The following is a 14,817-nucleotide window of genomic DNA, read 5'->3' on the forward strand; positions in this document are numbered from 1 at the left end:
CCCCCTGACATCACCTTCTTCTCAGCAACTCTCCCCCAGTCTCCCATTCCACTCCCTCTGTTATGCTTCTGCTCCCCCTTTGAGACTAAGGAAAAATCCTTTCCCTGTTTACCTTAGAATGGCAGAGGCTTCCTGACATTTAAAAGACAAAAAACAACAAAAAAGAGACACTGTGGCATTTAAGCAAATGAAAAGATGCTCACTGGCATTGATCATTAGGTAAATGCAAATTAAAAACACAATGAGGGGCTTCCCTGGTGGTGCAGTGGTTGAGAGTACGCCTGCCGATGCAGGGGACACGGGTTCGTGCCCCGGTCTAGGAAGATCCCACATGCCGCGGAGCGGCTGGGCCCGTGAGCCATGGCCGCTGAGCCTGTGCGTGCGGAGCCTGTGCTCCGCAACGGCAGAGGCCACAACAGTGAGAGGCCCGCGTACCGCTAAAAAAAAAAAAAAAAGAAAGAAACACACACCATGAGATACTACCCCACACTTATGATGGATAAAATTTAAACAACAACAACAACTAACAATACCAAGTGCAGAACAACGAGAACTCTCATACATTGCTGGTGGGAATGCAAAATGGTACCGTCATTTTGAAACCGTTTGGCAGTTTCTTATAAAGTTAAGCATACACTTACCACACTGGAATCCCACTCCTAGGGATTTACCCAAGAGAACTGAACTCTTGTGTTTATACGAACACCTGTAGGCCAATATATATATAGTGGCTTTATTCACAGTCATCAAAAACTGAAAACAACCCAAATGTCCTTTAGTGAGTGAATGGCTAAACAAATTGTGGTACAGCCATCCAAAGGAATATACACAAGGGAGGGACTATTAATATTGTAACAACATGGTTGAATCTCAGAAACATTAGGCAAAGTGAAAGAAGTCAGACACAAAAAGCTACACTGTATGATCCCATTTTTATGACATTCTGGAAAAGGCAAAACCAAAAACAGATGGGTGGTTGTCAGGGGCTGTGGGTGGAGGGAGAAGATTCACTACAAAGGGGCATGAGGGCCCTTTTTCTACTTTGATTGTGGTGGTGGTTACATGACTGTATATATTTGTCAAATTCATAGGACTGGACTTCCCTGGTGGCACAGTGGTTAAGAATCCGCCTGCCAATGCAGGGGACACGGGTTTGAGCCCTGGACCGGGAAGATCCCACATGCCACGGAGCAACTAAGCCCGTGCACCACAACTGAGCCTGTGCTCTAGAGCCTGCGAGCAACAACTACTGAGCCCACGTGCCACAACTACTGAAGCCTGTGCACCTACAGCCCATGCTCCACAACAAGAGAAGCCACCGCAATGAGAAGCCCGTGCACCGCAACGAAGAGTAGCCCCCGCCCACCACAAGTAGAGACAGCCCGTGCACAGCAACGAAGACCCAATGCAGCCAAAAATAAATAAATTAATTAATTTTAAAAAAATTCATAGAACTATACATCTAAGGAAGGTGAATTTTACTAATATAGCATATAATATCATATATAACATATTATCTTAATAAGCTTGACTTTTTTTTAAAAAAGCACAAGTAAACAAATTAAAATGTGACCTTCTGTATAATACTGGGGGACACAATAGTAAATAATACCAGCAATACAAACAGCACCAGAAAAAATCATTTTTAAAGAACTGGTTTCTGATCCTATGGTAGTGGTGTACAGTGTGTACAATGGAGATTATAAAGCAAGAATGGAGACTTTCTCCTCAAAATCTCAGTAACTTTGAAAGACTATTTTAGCAGGTAAAAGGTAATGGAGAATCTCAAATAGGAGAGACACCAAGATAGTTACAGATCAGCTTGTGGACTTGCTCTGCAAATCAAAGCCCCTCTTTCTTGTCCCTGTTCATTTCCCAACGGACTTGACCTTTCTGGGGCTGCAGCCACCCATCCGTAAAATCCTGGTGAACCCAATTCACAGCACTAAAAACAAAGCTCCCTTACATAACAACAACATCTATAAAGCTATAGATCTGCTTTAGAACATTGTTAGCTTAATTAAGTATTGCCTTCTGGGTGTCCCAGTTGCAGAATTTATGGATTTTTGTCCCACTATTATAAGTCAACTTAATAGAATTGTCATTTAACAGTATTCTCCAGCTATTTTCATTTTGTGTTTGAAGTTGCCTAATGGTTAACATCATGGTTAAGATGAAAGCCTCCAATTTTAATAAAGTAGCAAACAGTACAAAACAGTAGACATTCTTTAATTATGAAAAATGTTGAAAATATACAAAATTAAAGGGCACACCATAAGGAACCCCAAGCACCCATCACCTAGCTTCAGATTAGACTGCAGTTTGCCCAAGAGAGTCCAGTATATGCCTCCGGTTCCCTAGTAATAATTAATAGCACCTCCTTTAACTCTAAAAGTGCCACTTTAGGTGATAGATTACTCTCAGCCTCAACAATTTTTAACTCATGGGCTATTTTAGTTCACCTCCAACCCCACTCATCCCCCAATAAGAAAAAGATTCTTTTGAGACAAATCCTAGACATTGTATCATTTCTTCCCTAAGTATGATAGACTTTGAAAAGGAGATTTTAATTCCTTGACAGCCTTAACTTGATATAGCTTCAGTTCAGAAGTAAATATAACAAAAAGTGGCTTCAAAGCTGCTAACAGTTTCATGACCTGTAAGTTTAACAGAGTTAAGATATATAAAGCAGGATCCCCAAAGCTGTTTTCAGTCTTAATGATCATTGCTAAGACTGAAAAATGAAGCAATAATCTCCAAATTAGATGAAAACATAGAGACAACTGAAATTTCTTGTGCATCATAACTCCAGATTTACTTTCTGAACAAAGAAATGCTGGCACCCACAAATCCTTTCTTCTCATCCAGGTAAAAAAAAAAAAAAAAAAAAACCAGCAGCCCCTCCCCTGTGAGAATACAATCTGTTAGTTCACTTACTTTCTCTGTGAGTTCCTTACTTTCTAGGTCTAAATCAAATGTACTGTCAACTCTGACAAATGATCTTCCATAGCACTCGGGCAAAAAGTGTGACCCCGGTTCCTAGGAGAACTTTTCATCTTCTCTTAATTTTCATTTTTATCCCAATCTCTTTTAGACTATTAGCCAAACTCTTCTAATTTGCCATTTCCACTTTTCTGGAGTGTCTAAAGAGAAACAACTGAGCTCATTAGAATTGTATGTAAACTAAAAGTTAATCATCATTGAGTAGGGGTAGAAAAATGCTTCAATGTTTCTGGACTATTCTAGATGGGAGAACATATTGGAATTGAGTTGATAGGTGCTGCACCTATTTGAAAGCATTTTCATAACAGAGAAAAGCAAACCTCACCCATGTTTGAATTTAAATCATGGCCACGCCAATAGTTTGTTTTTATCACTATTATGCATGGCTTGATTGAAAATTAATACCTTGGCTTCTAATTCAAGATGGTGGGCCTAATCCCACCTATCACTATGTTTTTCTCTCTTCTTAGACTCCATTAAATTGATCAGGGAATAAAAATACATAATCCCACAATGACAAAGTAAAAGCAGATCATTAACAGAGAAGAGATTTCAACAAGTTTCTGGAGGACAAAAAGCAGATGGAGACCTGGTGACTAATGGTTGAAAGCAAAAGAAGCTTCAGCCTAGATTTCAGGCAGAGGATGTTGGAACCATGGAGGCAGATGATCTGTCTGGCAGAGCCCTAAAAATGTCCTGGACTCTGAGATGGCAGGTGTTATGGAGGGGAGGAATTCAAAAGAGATTGAACACAAGGGCACAAATTGCAGTCTCTATACAGAGCAGTGGACCCTGCCCACCCCCTCTCCCACCCGCAGAACACAGTGGTTCACAGCCAGGCAGACAGCTGTAGTAACCTCTGTATCTCAAACCAGTATATATATACTGCTGTTTCTGAATTTATCAACTTGACTTCTGGGTGAGTCTTCTTAGAGAAACTGTGTGTACTGCAGGGGCAAACTAGAGCAGCTCTGATGGTGCCGGTGCCCTCAGAGCAACAGAATCCATTTGAACTTCACCCTGGAAGCATTTTCCACTGAGTGGTCCACAGGTTGAGATATTGAAGCCCCTGAGAAGGATATGAAAACCTAGCATATTACTTATCATGAACAGTGAAAAACAGCAACCCAGTTGGATAATGAGCACATTAAGAGTTTCCATCATTTAGAATTACCTTATAGACAAATCATAGAAACCAACTATGGCAATGGAACAGAATGAATATTTTATCAATTTTGATAATGCAAAAGTAAATGTACAGCTAGAGGGAAGGAGGAAGCAGGCAAGGAGAGGTGATGATATAGCCTTATCTTACAGAGTAGAGTCAAGTGACCCAACCAACAGTCCGTGGAATGAGAAATCTGGTTTTAATAAATGCGTTGTCTGGTGTGGCAGGGATGACCAGAAGGCAGTGAAGGGATGTAGGTGTGGTGTAAATAAACTACATCCTTGACTTTCATGGCAGAAAGTCACTAGATGATGATCAAAGTCGATAAATTCAGAAACAGCAGTACACACATATTATTTTGAGATACAGAAGTAACTATAGCAGAATGGAAAACACAGCTAAAATTGGTTCGCCTGTGGAGAAAGCATTTGGGGCAGGGCAGGGATTGTTGCTTTCTGTTAGAAGCCCTTCAGTCCTATTTGATTTCTTAACTATACACATGTGTTGCCTTAAAAACAATAAAAATTGGGGGACAGGTGATGAAGAAGGAAAAATAATGGTATGTTTTATGAAATACAATAAAGGAAGTCTTATGCAATATACGGTCGGAACAAGGATGGAATGGGTTAAGCTGGATGCTGCATAACTATGGTAACAGATGTAGCTAATTTAGGACACAAATGAGGGTGTTGGAAGGATCTAAGAGAAAGGTGGTGCGAAGAGGGAAGAAGAATAAATTCTAAATAAAGGAATGCTGAGACAACCAGGACAGATGCTCTGCCACCTGACACAAGTAAAGGTGGAAAGAACTGAACCTGCCCTCACTTTTCCAGTGTCTTTTCACCATAGATTTTTACAAATAAAAGCCAAGAGATCCTTATATAGGCGCCATGCAGAGTAAAGAAAGCAAACACGATGAAATTCATACTCAATAAAATAATTTGGGTGGAAAATCATGTCCGTTAAATGAAATTCTGTCTCCATAAAGCCCCCATGCATTTCAAAATTTAATAACTTCATTTGTTCTTAGAGAAAAACAATCTATAAATGACATTTAAATGCACATGTATTGGCTTTCCCTTCAATAAAATGATTCACAATTGAGCATATGTAGTTAACTACCCCTTTCAAGATTCCACAGAATATTACTGCAGGAATATAAAAATAGGAACAAATCTGCATCACTTCTGGTTACCAGGAAGACTGCCATCCACGCGGTAGAATCTGTGAGGAATCGACACCTTTGTAACATCGATTCTTCCCATCCAGGAACATGACATTCGATTTCTGGAGTAAATATTGGTAGTTCCTATTTTCTGTGGAAGTTGTCCATTTCATCAAGACTTTCACATGATAGGATACAATAATGCATAGTGTTCTTATGATTTCAAATCTCTTCTTCTCCCCTTCACTCCATATATCATTTCTAATGTTGTTATTTTTTTTCTTTTTTTTTTTTAATAAGGCTTGCTAAGTTTGTCTGTTGTGGAGAGGGGGAATGTCCAGAATGATGGTCCATCCTACGTCTCCAAGGAAGGAGATGTAAAGCAGTAGAGATAGGTACCGAATTTGGGCTTTATCCTGAGGGGGGAGGAGTGACAAGATTCAATTTTTGTTTTGGAAAGATCAGTGTGGATGGATGGAGAGAGGTTGGGCTCCACGTAGGGAACAGAAGCGGGAAGCTCTGGAGTAAGCCAGAGTTCTAGCCGGACATTATGGTTGTCTGAAACAGGAGCCCAAGCAAACTAGACTAGCAGGATGGAGGGCAACCTCATCAACCCAGGGACCAAGGTCTAGCTGGACTTCATGGAAGCTACTAGAACTGGAATCACTATGGCCACCTCAAGGGAGCCAAGTGGCTTCTCTAAATTGGCGAGGGAAGTAGGGGGATGACCCATGATCTATCCTCACCCTAACACCCTCCCCTGTTTGGCCTAATATGGTTACCAGCCCTGAGGTTCCAAGTCCTCACAGGTTCATGCCTGGTCCAATCAGCTGTCTGTGTGGGGGGATGGGGTGGAGAGTGTCCAATGGTCCTTAGTGCTGCCATTTACAGAAGCCAGAGGGATTTGCTTCTTGGTTTGATAAGTTCTTTCCAGCCACTTCAAGGCTGGGCCCAGGGAAGACCATTCTAAATATTGTATAGAGCATTGAAATTTGTTTTCTGGCTACCACATCCTAAACTCCCTAACCTGCAGGTCCTGCTTGGGTTGTTTGAGGGTTGAGGTCCTGGGTCAGATCAAGTATGTTAGGGATATTTACTGATGGGCCAAGTGGCATTTATTTATATACTTATGTATCTTTGTTTTTAGCCACAACTGTTGGGTTGACTTGAACCAACCTGGTTTGAAGCTTTACTGGGGGCTCCCTGGGCACATGTCAAGACTGGGTCCAGGCACTCAAGGTGGAAGGGGCTGAAAGAGTTCCTAGAGCCTTTTGATTTATACACCCACCCTCTCCCCAACCACATCACAGCCCTTCTAGGACTTTCAGGCCTGGAGCTTAAGGATTATTCTAGGTCTCAACTGGGAGAATACACCTGCCTCTTCCCAGGAGAGTTACTTATTGAATCATGGGCTGGCTGTTGTTGGTTGACGCCATTTGTACCGTATCTTCTTCTTAAAGAATATGAGCCTATTGTCCGTTCTCTTGCTGTTCTCTAAAACTAAAATAGATCTCTCTTCCTTTGCCTGGCACTGTCCCAATTTTAGCATTGAAAGCCCCCCATCTCAGGAAACTCACCAGTCCTGGGCAACCAGGTCCTAAGTAACACACCATCAAATAACTCTGTGTGTGTGTGTATGTCTATATACATACATATGTCTATGATAAGTGTATATCAAAAGGAAAGCAATCAAAAATATGATTATAGTGGGAGACTAACACACTTCTTGTAATCTCTGACAGATCACCTAGGTACAAAGAAAACTTTAAAACAGATTTGAACAATATAATCAGTAAACTTGTTTTAGCCCATACAATCAAACGTTGTACTCCACAGAGAATAGGCTTTCTTTTCACTTCATTCAATAACATTGGCAAACCTTTCATTTGTAGCTTATCCGGGAAGATAGACCAGGATGAATTTTTGCTGGAAGCTCGCCATTCTTTGAGTCCAGGGGATTTTGCTATTGTTGTTGAAGACAGAGGCAAGTTTGTTATTACTGCCTTAAAATTCTTTCAGACTAAATCTATGGCAGTTAAGGTATATAGAGTCAAATTTGGGGCTGCAATCTCTCTTCTAGAGATTCAAAATTCTATTCCAAGAATACTGGGTCTGTCAAAATTCTTGAATTATATAGCTCAAAATGCTTGAACTATATAGAAATCCCTTTTGAAGGATAAAAATTATCTCATGGACCGAGGGTTGACCTAAGTCACTTTTATTAAAATATACCTTAAGTATGTACACTCATAAAGACCAGTTCAAATACTTACACTTTATAACTTTTATAAAACTAGAATGCCAAACAAATGTGCAAATAAATACAACTATCCAACTTTAAAAGGTCAAGTTAATAAAATTAATTTACTGCAACAGATAATATTGTTTTGCTGAAACTAAAATACCATTTGGGTTTAACAATAGAAAGATGTAGCTGCAGGTCTAGTTACTACATATTACCATTATCTGAATTTTTTACTTCAACATATTAATGCAAACAATACATAAACAATGCAAAACAATATTAATAACCTCAAAAATGTGTTTGCTACTTGAAGATAATTCAGATATCATAATTTAAAATGCTGATATCAAACCATCTTTGGGTACCTACATAAATGAAGTGCCATTTCACACTAATAAAAATAGTATTAATTGCTAACATTTATTGAACATAGACATGCTCCAAGTATTTCACATGTAATACCTGTAATCCTCACAATCTTACTATGAAATCAATAATGCATATTTATCCACATATTATCATAGCAACAGAGAGGTTGAGTAACTTGCCCAAAGTCTCACAGCTAGTAAGTGGAAAAATGGATTTGCAGCCAGGCAGTCTGGCTCCACTTAACCATTACACCAAATTGCCTGTCTCATTGCTTTGGACATAAGGTACTTATTGGGAGGTTGCTAAATCTGCACTAAATGGAGATCTAATCCAATTATTCTAAAACCAGCAAAAGCAACTTTTCCATTGAGCTTTTACTACAACACCTGCTGCTAATAAATTGCTGCAACTTGGTCCATACAAAGGTGGAGCTGGCCCAAGAGCTTCATTACTTGACTGTATAGCAGCGGTCACCAGATGCTGTTCTTTTTTGAGTCTGGCGAGCCTGTGCCCTGGGTGGACTCACCACTCTCCCCATGTGTCTCGATTTAAACTCCCCTCTCCCTCATCTGTGCTGTGGCCCCAGCCACCAGGCCTGCTCCTGGCCCACATGGGAAGTTACAGAGGCAAACAGAGGCCCCAGCATTGCTTTGGGGGTTGCCATCCAAATGATCCAGAACATGGTTTTAATATTTATTATTGAAGATTATCAATGAAATAAAACCACTGAATTTTAGGGAATACACAGACCTCTCAAAGTACATATATTCTCAGAACCCCAGGGGTCCAAGAGACCTGTGGGGTAATAGCAGGATCCCTCACACGAAGGGACACTCTAAAAAAGGCTGAGTGAAACCCATGTGTCTGATGAGGGCATGATTTAGGACATCTTTCCAAACACTGCATCATATCTGAAAAAAGTTCCTTTCTGCCCTTAGAATCAAGAATTGTTGTGCATCTCTAAAGAAGTTTTTATTTCGTGTTTTTATGTCTAGACACGTGATATTTTGTGTTTCATGCTTTTCCTGCACAGCTTTTTTTTTTAAACATCTTTATTGGAGTATAATTGCTTTACAATGGTGTGTTAGTTTCTGCTTTATAACAAAGTGAATCAGCTATACAGATACATATATCCCCATATCTCCTCCCTCTTGCATCTCCCTCCTACCCTCCCTACCCCACCCCTCTAGGTGGTCACAAAGCACTGAGCTGATCTCCCTGTGCTATTCGGCTGCTTCCCACTAGCTATCTATTTTACATTTGGTAGTGTGTATATGTCCATGCCACTCTCTCACTTTGTCCCAGCTTACCCTTCCCCCTCCCCGTGTCCTCAAGTCCATTCTCTACGTATGCATCTTTATTCCTGTCCTGCCCCTAGGTTCTTCATAACCATTTTCTTTTTTTTAGATTCCATATATATGTGTTAGCATACGGCACTTTTTTTCTCTTTCTGACTTACTTCATTCTGTATGACAGACTCTAGGTCCATCCACCTCACTACAAATAACTCAATTTCGTTTCTTTTTATGGCTCAGTAATATTCCATTGTATATATGTGCCACATCTTCTTTATCCATTCATCTGTTGATGGACACTTAGGTTGCTTCCACGTCTTGGCTATTGTAAATAGAGCTGCAATGAACATTGTGGTACATGACTCTTTTTGAATTATGGTTTTCTCAGGGTATATGCCCAGGAGTGGGATGGCTGGGTCGTATGGTAGTTCTATTTTTAGTTTTTTAAGGGACCTCCATACTGTTCTCCATAGTGGCTGTATCAGTTTACATTCCCACCAACAGTGCAAGAGGGTTCCCTGTTCTCCACACCCTCTCCAGCACTTACTGTTTGTAGATTTTTTGATGATGGCCATTCTGACTGGTGTGAGGTGATACCTCATTGTAGTTTGATTTGCATTTCTCTAATGATTAGTGATGTTGAGCATTCTTTCATGTGTTTTTTGGCAATCTGTATATCTTCTTTGGAGAAATGTCTATTTAGGTCTTCTGCCCATTTTTGGATTGTATTGTTTGTTTTTTGGTAATGAGCTGCATGAGCTCCTGCACAGCTTTTATCACAACTTGTAATCAGATACTCGTTTTCGAGATTTCTTCGTGATTGTCCGTTTCTTGCATTCAGCTGTAAGTGTTGTCAGGGCAGAGACCATGTCTGTCTGCTTCACCCCTTTGTTCCCAGCACCTCTCACAGAATCTGTGCAGAGTAGGTCCTCAGTGAATGTTTCTTGAGTGAACAAGTGAGTGAATGAGTCAGTGAATAAACAAAGCATACGAACCATAGGCTGGTCAATTTCCCTTTTTGTATGAGCTGCTAGAAAGTTCAGAGCTGGATTTGTTTGCCTTTCATATGTTTGTATTTTTGCATTAGCCTCATTCTTAATACAATTGTATGTCTTTACCTTTCGTTTTCTTTTTCTTCCCATCTACTTCTAAGTTAGTCTGCCTTGCTATATTTTATGAATCCCTGTAAACTGTCTTAAATCCCTTGTAGAACACGGTAGGTGATAAATATATTTATCAGAGTCTTTTTTATATGTATTTAAAATCTTAACCCTAAACCCTCTGCCAACAAACACACTTGGTCACCTGTAAACTCTTAAGAATAGCTGTGAGAGGTGCTGGGAACAAAGGGGTGAAGCAGACAGACATGGTCTCTGCCCTGACAACATATTGATATTTAAAGTAAATTGAACTCAAACCTAGAAACCACATGCAGTGCATCATTTCTGGCAGTGTTGTATATTTTGTATGTGACAAGCACATTTCTAATCAGGCGAGACAATTGGGTGGACAAGAAAGAGCATAGGGCTTGCTACAAAAATGGTATGGATTTTGGATCAAAGAGTGATTCTCTGAAATGTATTGACATCATACTAATAATGAAAAGTTTGCTTTTACTGTGTCCTTCTAGGGGTGGGGGGGTGGGGAGTGAAGGTAAGTGGGGGGGGTGGTTCTGAGCAAGATCTTGGTCCACAGGCAGAATGAAGGTAGAACGTTATAAAGTAGATATATTAAATGGCCTAGCCCCTTTTAAAATCTGTAACATATACTCTTCATTATAACAGTGAGAGGGGTGACTTGCAAGTCTGAAACTTCACAGCTCTCTTCCCTGGTTATACTCATTTAAAATTTAAAGCACTTTCACTTCAAATGTTACCAACTATTTTTCCCTTAAAATAAAACATCATTTTCAAATCCCATTAACGAGGACATACCTCACCGCACAAGTTCAACATCTCCTGTATCTCCACCAGATCCACACCCTAGATGTGAGAGGCGGGAGTCCACCTTCCCCACCCTTTGCTCCTGCCAGGACGCCGGAAACCCTTTATTTGGGGTTAGTCAGAAAGCACAAAACGTCCCTTTAGGAAACTGAGATTTGATTTCTAGTATTAATAAGGCTCATTTGAGTCCGTTGAATCTTAGCCGACAAACTGCAAGAGGAGGGAGGAGTAGACGTACAGAAACAGATGGGTAATAATCACGTGTCAAAGATAAAGGACAATTTTCAAAAGAATTGGATAGGGTGTGGGCTTGGGGGCTTCCCCCCTTCTTTTCTTATCTCTCTCTGTCTCTGTCTCTCTTTCTCTCTCTCTCCCCACCCATCCGCTTTTTTCTTTTCTTTTCTTTTTTCTCTTTCTTTTTCTGTGAGGGGGTGGAGATTAGAGAAGAAAAGAAAGGGGGAGAAAAGGCAAGACAATAGGCTAGACCCGAGCGCCCGATCAGCATCCTAAAGCAGTCTGCCCCTCCCTTCCCCCCAACACCAGGTAGACTGGCTGTGGTCGCGATTTCAAAACAAGCAGACGATGGCCCCCGCCTCGCGGGTGGTGCGTGGCCTCCTCCCGGGTGCAGGAGGGGAGGGGAGACAAGGGAAGAGAGGGGAGGGAAGACGAAATCTAAGAGATGAACAGCCTGGCCCGATCTCCTCGGGGACAGTGGCCTTTTTTCCCTCCAAAGTGGTGGAGTCGCATAAAAATTCAAACCCCCTAGGGTCCGCTCACGTGCCAGCGGCCCTCCTCCCAAGGTAAGCTGCTGCCGACGCCGCACCTGCTAGCCCCGCAGCTGCGGCGGCGCCACGGCGATGGCGAGGCCCGGGGAGCGCGCCCAGCCCTGCCGAGCGGGTCCCGCGGCTCCCCGGGAGGGCGGCGGCGGAGCGCGGAGGGAAGGGAGGGGCGGCCCCGCGAGGCGAGGCTTGCCGCCCGCCAGCCAGCCCGGACCGAGAAGAAAGCCCCACCTGTGAGGCGCTGCGCTCGGGGCGGGTGGGTTCGATCTTCCCCAGGCAGAGGCCAGCTCTTGGCAGCCCGCTTTCCAAAGAACCTCCAATGTTACATCAGCAACAGAAACCTTTAGGCATAAAGCACAGACGAGGGGAAGGGCTGCCTCGCAGACGCACTCACTAACAGACGCTCACCGATCTGGACCAACCAGCTCCCGTTCGGTAGAAGGATGCTGTAGGGGGGTCTCAAATTCGCTTAAAATAAACAAAACCAAGGCCAGCCCATGGCGCCCATTCCCAAGACGGGCTTACCTCCTGCAAGGCATCTTATCCATCTCTGGTCTTCCGCTGCGGGTTGTTGGGGGTTTGTTTTGTTGGTTGGTTTTTCTTTGGGGGATCTGCTTGATAAATGCACCCAGCTAATCGGCAGAGCAATGTTTTCTACCCATCCTGCAGCCCCGCACTTGCCAGAGCTGCCTAGAATTCCACCAGCAACGCAGCTTCTCCGCGTCAGTGGTAATTACAGACAACAGAGACTGCTACTCCTTGACAAAAGGCTTTCGTTCCCGCTCGCCCCTTACAGCCCTGATGTCAGAATTAAATCCATTTCCAGCACGAGGCTAGGAGGAAATGAGAGCTCTCTCGGCCCTGTGCGCTGACAAAAGGACGCTTGGCGGTGCCCACAGCGCCCCCTCTAGCGGGCCGCTGCCCGGACGCCCGAGGGCCGCGGTGCTGCAGTGCCCCCGCCCGCTCGCAGTCTCGCCGCCCGCGCTGCCGCAGTCCCGCCGCCCAGGCCCTCTGCCCACCGCCACTTCCGCACCACGAGCTGACCGGAACAGCCAAGAGCCGGTGTGAGGATGTGGTCACTAGGAAGAAAATCTGAAACTTGAGCTCCGATAGAGGTTGTATCCTCTTGGGATTAAATAGAAGCAAAGTCTTGTATTTGTAATATTTTTTGTCTAGGAAGGACATTTTGCTTTAGAAGATTAATTCTATTCGTAATTTTAATAGCATTTGTTTGGCCATTTGAATTCCAAGCCAAAATCATCCCTATTCTAATGCTGACTCCATTTTCCACAAGGGCAAAACGTTTGTTGTTGCCCTACCCTCTGGGGTTATGGGCCCAGCTCCCTCCAATTCTCACTACTTCCTCCTCCCACCCCCTCCCCTCCCGCAGTCTCCCACCCCAGCGGGAACAAGTGGTTGGTGAACCTGCAACTGGATGGAGAACCAGAATACTTGGTTACATTCCAGACGTGGCATTAACTAGCTATGTGACCCTGATGAAGTCACTTAACCTCTCTGTGCCTTATTGTCTTACTCTGTAAAATGACAGTGTACCTAAGGCACCTCCCACTTCTACTTTCTGATAGTGTTTCTCAATTTGGGGCCCTCAGAAAGTAGGGATGTCAAGTGCTAGCTTGAGACTTTAGGCCCCATAATCTTTAGTCTTTAGACTTTAGACCCCATAATCTCCATCAACTCCCCAAAGCTCACCTAAATCAACATTCACACTATGTTTTTTTCTTTTAAGATCTTTATTGGAGTATAATTGCTTTACAATGGTGTGTTAGATTCTGCTTTATAACAAAGTGAATCAGTTATACATATACATATGTCCCCATCTCTCTTCCCTCTGTGTCTCCCTCCCTCCCACCCTCCCTATCCCACCCCTCTAGGGGCTGATCTCCCTATGCTATGCGGCTGCTTCCCACTAGCTATCTATTTTACCTTTGTTAGTGTATATATATCCATGCCTCATTCTCTAGTAGGTCTGTGTCTTTAGTCCCCTCTTGCCCCTAGGTTCTCCATGACAATTTTTTTTTAGATTCCATATATATGTGCTAGCATACAGTATTTGTTTTTCTCTTTCTGACTTACTTCACTCTGTATGACAGACCCTAGGTCCATCCACCTCACTACAAATAACTCAATTTCATTTCTTTTTATGGCTCAGTAGTATTCCATTGTATATATGTGCCACATTTTCTTTATCCATTCATCTGCTGATGGACACTTAGTTTGCTTCCATGTCCTGGCTATTGTAAATAGAGCTGCAATGAACATTGGTACATGGTGGTACATGACTCTTTTTGAATTATGGTTTTCTCAGGGTATATGCCCAGGAATGGGATGGCTGGGTCATATGGTAGTTCTATTTTTAGTTTTTTAAGGAACCTCCATACTGCTCTCCATAGTGGCTGTATCAATTTACATTCCCACCAACAGTGCAAGAGGGTTCCCTTTTCTCCACACCCTCTCCAGCATTTACTGTTTATAGATTTTTTGATGGCCATTCTGACTGGTGTGAGGTGATACCTCATTGTAGTTTTTTTTTTTTTTTTTTTTTTTTGTGGTACATGGGCCTCTCACTGTTGTGGCCTCTCGCGTTGCAGAGCACAGGCTCAGCGGCCATGGCTCACGGGCCCAGCCGCTCCGCAGCATGTGGGATCTTCCCAGATCGGGGCACGAACCCGTGTCCCCTGTATCGGCAGGCGGACTCTCAACCACTGCGCCACCAGGGAAGCCCCTCATTGTAGTTTTGATTTGCATTTCTCTAATGATTAGTGATGTTGAGCATTCTTTCATGTGTTTGTTGGCAATCTGTATATCTTCTTTGGAGAAATGTCTATTTAG

General features: G+C 42.7%; 1 protein-coding gene across 3 annotated transcripts in view; it reads right to left on the minus strand.

Moving 5' to 3' along the window:
• Positions 1-12,949, minus strand: part of ADD2 (adducin 2) — a 115,012-nt gene extending 102,063 nt beyond the window's left edge. For 2 of the 3 annotated variants that reach the window (XM_060118021.1, XM_060118022.1), the window contains exon 1: positions 12,493-12,949. The gene's annotated coding sequence lies outside the window, so the exon portion shown is untranslated. Of the gene's footprint in view, positions 1-12,198; positions 12,289-12,492 lie in introns of those variants that run through there. The other variant, XM_060118023.1, reaches the window with a different exon arrangement.
• Between the last annotated feature and the right edge of the window lie 1,868 nt (positions 12,950-14,817).

The sequence above is a fragment of the Mesoplodon densirostris genome, chromosome 14, assembly GCF_025265405.1.
Source record: "Mesoplodon densirostris isolate mMesDen1 chromosome 14, mMesDen1 primary haplotype, whole genome shotgun sequence".
Classification (NCBI taxonomy): domain Eukaryota; kingdom Metazoa; phylum Chordata; class Mammalia; order Artiodactyla; family Ziphiidae; genus Mesoplodon; species Mesoplodon densirostris.